Raw genomic sequence first — 4,233 nt, 5'->3', positions numbered from 1 at the left:
ATTGCTCCCGAGTCCTGTGGTGGGTGGCAGGTCTGAGTGGTCAGATCTGACCTGGAAAACAGTTCTCGAGGATGGAAATTGGGTTAGTCAGGAGGATTAAAAAATAGAAAATGAGAGCCTGTGCTTTTGTTTGAGTAGATGTGCACCAGAGTCATACTGGAAAAGCTGAAATGTGATTTGCCAGGGCAAATAAAAGCTCCACTGCAAGCACAGACTGGTGTAAAAAAGTTTACCTGCTGGGTCCCCAGCTCAACCTCAGCTACTCAGCCTCGCTGCATGGGTGTAATGTGCTATGCAGATTTTCAGTTCACAGTAATTTGGGACTGGCACATCATCTGGAGAGCCATGACATGCACTCTGGCATGTCTGACTTTCCCAGCCCTGAGGACAAGGGTGAACCCAAGCTGGCAAAAGGCCCTGCATGGCAGCAAGGGCACATCTCTCCTGAGCAGGTGCTCAGAGAGACTGTAGTAACAAGGACTCCCCAGAATGAAGCCTGAGGGCCATTCTTTTTGTATTGCTTGTGTCCCAAGTCAGTGAACTGTCCCAAATCCCAATGTAACTGAGCATGAGGTCTCTGCCCCTCGCCTAAACCCACACTCCTTACACTTAAAGCTAACCCAGGCTTTGCTAGCTTTCCTCTTCAGTGGTTCCAGTGGGGTTAAAATACATGTTGCTGCTTCCATGTCTGCCCTAGTCCCAGTTTCGCTGTTGGTGGAGTTAGGGCAGAGCATCCCATAGGCACCGAGCACAGCAGCGGTCGCGGAGTTGTCTCGATTCTCACTGTCAGCGTTAGTCGTGACTCAGGTATAAACAATCTGTCATGCTTCCTGTCTGCATTTCTCCAAGCATGGGCTTCTGCTTGCACGCCTCAAACCAGACTGTAGCTGTGTTTGCCACGCTCTGAAACCCTGCCAGACTTGCTTTGGGTGAGCCAGACCCCGCGGTGCCTGGGGCAGCTGGGTTTCTGATGCTGCCGTGAGCCTGTGTAGGAAGGGCCAGGAGTGAGTGCACTCGGGATCTACTACAGGAGGAAACTCAAGCTCCAATAGCGTGGGGAATGGTCTTGCATTTAATGTTATTTTCTATTAATATATAGATTAAATATTTATTATAGATAAAAATATATTTTTAAATTTTGTCTAATGATTATATAATAATTATTAGATACTATATAAATACAAGGAACTGCTTTTTTTTTCTTTTTAGTTGTAATGTATTCAGTGGGTCCCCATCTTGATGCAACCTTGATCTCTGGTGATTTTCTTTTAACTAGAGCCCACTGAGTGGCCATGGACAGGCCAACCCTCTAGTATTAGAGGAATGCAGAGAAGGAGCAGCTCTCTTCTTTGATCTTATTTCTGCTGGAGTCAGTAGCAAAATTTCAGAGGACTTCAATGAGCCAGAATCAGCCTCTCTAAAAATACTCCCAAGGAGAAAGCACTTGTGAATAGGTGAGAAGAAGCCCTCGTGTGCCTGCAGTGGGGAAGGGAGCACACCCTCAATCATTGTTGCTTCATCACAAGCACATTCCTTTTGGCATGGGTTATCAAAAGGAGAGAAACTTCTGCAGCAGTAGTGTAACCTGGAGTGCTGCCTGTTGCAGCAATAGTTTTGATCTGTAACTATAGAAATAGTGCCATGTTTTATAATGCAACTTATTTCGCTGTCTGAAAACGTGAAGGGTGCGCTTTCTGCATGCCATGAGGATCTCAGAGTCTGGCTGAGTAATTGTGTCATTGGATGACCTCCTGACTGTGTACTTTAGCCTCACGCTAGCCCTGACCAGCAGAGGTAGTGGTGAAATCAAGGCATGCCCTGTGTGTTAAGTGTTGTAAAGCTTCCAAAGCCTGCTGTGGTGTACGTCACCGTCGGGCATCCCACAGAGGGGCTTTGAGGGTAGGAAGCAGACAGGGCAGGCTGTGGGTCAGGTTTGCATCCACTGTTAGGTGGTCTGTGTCCACAGTGGTGGCACAAGAGGACAGTGGTGTACATCACCCTTCCCAGAGGACAACAGCTCCAGTGTGTCCTCAAGCCAGGGGCTGACCAGGTGAAAAAACATAATCCTGTGCTTGGCCCCCAGGGTGTCCCCAGCTCCACTCTGCCATTCTGGTCTATCTGGTCCACCCATAGCTGTGCACTGGGGGATGCCATGAGTGGAGAGGAGGGAGATGGTGACATCCAAACAGCTGCTGTGGTGGCAGCGGGAAGGAAACCATTTTTTACCTCCTCTTGGTTTTGGTAGAGGGGTAGGTGACTCCAAAAGAGAATAGCAAAACAAGTAGCAAGGTATTTTGAGGGTTTCATAAGCTAGTTCAGAAAGGAATAAACATGGAAAAATCTCATTTATAAGAGTGGGGAGTTTCTAGGCTGCAGCTCCAAGCAGCTTCCCCAGGTTAGGAGCGCTGTGTGGAGACAGCACTTACAGGCGATGGAGCTGTGTGATTGTTCCAGAGTGTTGGTTTTCTTCAGGCTCATGGAGGTTCAGCTCCATACCTGCCTAACGTCTCTCTCTGCTTGTCCATCTGTGCTCTCCTTGCCCAGAGGTGCGGGTCTGCTGGAAAGGGCTTACTGTGCCACTGGCAGTGGCTTCCCACTTAGCAGTTATTAAAAAAAGAAAAAAACAAAACAACCAAACATCCAGTAGGTTTAGCTGATGAACTACCTCTGCAAATCACAGTTTCTGCAACATGTGCCTTGTCTCCCGGCAGATACACAGCCATGCCCATCGGGTCTCTGGCCACTCCTAGACACATGTTGAAATTGTTGCTTCTCCTCCTAAGAAGCCTCAGCCTATTTACTGTGCTTTGGGGTATGTCAGTGGGACAGAGCACTGGGCTCAGGTGTCATGTCATCTTTTGCAGCTGCCTGAAACATATGCCTGTAAGTTTAGCAGTGGTAATATCAACATAACGAGCTCCAAGCACTGTACGGCATCAATAGCATGACAGCTGCTGGAAAATGGCTAAGACCTTTTCCAGGACTCCTTCCAACACCCTGAGCACCAAGGTGATGCCATAGTGATTGCCTGCTGACTAGTAAAAGGCTCCCTTAAACACGTTTCTTTCAAACCCCAGAATTTTGCAATAAATTATGATTTAAAAATACCTCGGTTCTTGCCCCCTGGAGTTCGTGTCTGTGACCTTGCCTGGTCACCGTGTAGTATCTTCTCAGCGGGAGGCTCCTGGGGTGTGCTGAGCATTACAGCATGCTCACGTTGTGTGTCTCAACTGTCCCAGCACCACATCTGTTTTGGAGGAGAAACCAACCTCTTTGGTGCAGCTCCATCAGCTGGTATCAGTCAAATCTCTTTGTTTTTTGGAAGAAGAGTTAGTCTTGCTGGCACTGTCTGACACTGCTCTGTGCCTCAGCTCTTCCTCAAACCCTCAGCCTTGAGATCTGTAAAAGAAGGGACAGTCCCCAGTGTCACCTCTTGGGAAACACTGATGTTCAGAGTTCCTGTAATTAGCTGTGCTTTCATTTTTAGGCACCACCTAATCTACATGAGGAAAGTAGCCAGCTGTCCCGTTTGCCCCAGCGAGGGTAGCCCAGGGACTTATGTAAGGACCTAGGGGTGTGTCCTGGTGCTTTCCCTGCCTCTTCTTGCTGGTGGGAGCCTTGGCTGGGATGGCAGCACAGACCTAGATAACGTCATGGCTGGCACATTTGCTGGGATTTAAGCACCAGTGCTGGGTCAGACACCTCTGTGACATGCACAGGACTTCCATTTTTTTTTTCCAGGACACTAAATTCATGGGGATCCCATTAGAACATTTGGAGATGTGGGTACTGGACACATCTGATAAGTAGTCTGTGATGGCTTTACAAAGGCTGGATTTTATTCCAAGCAGTTGGAAGCTTGAAGCAGAGTAGGGGATGGGACTTAGTATTCCTGTAAGAGAATTTGGTGGATTTCTTTCTTATTTGGCCATCCTTCGATGACCTGATAGCATGGCTAGATCCATACACGCTGCCACCCTGTGTGTCCTGTCCTGTGTGGGTTACTGGAGGTGACTGATGTTCCTCTGCTGCTCCTTATCCAACACAGTCTTTGGCAGAAGCTGGCTGCCAAATTGCTCTGTGCCCATTCAGCACAGCAGTGCTTCACCTGAGGTGAGCTGAGTACCGTAGTCCAGGAGAGCTGTCTCCCCTTCACAAAGGTTGATGTCATTCTGGTGGACAGCACTTGCTCCGTGCCCTGCACAGAGTAGAATCACGCTGAAAAGATTGAAC

This window comes from Merops nubicus, unplaced genomic scaffold (genome assembly GCF_000691845.1).
Source record: "Merops nubicus isolate BGI_N331 unplaced genomic scaffold, ASM69184v1 scaffold24777, whole genome shotgun sequence".
Taxonomy (NCBI): domain Eukaryota; kingdom Metazoa; phylum Chordata; class Aves; order Coraciiformes; family Meropidae; genus Merops; species Merops nubicus.
The sequence above is the reverse complement of the archived record's forward strand: the minus strand, read 5'-3'. Positions refer to the sequence as shown.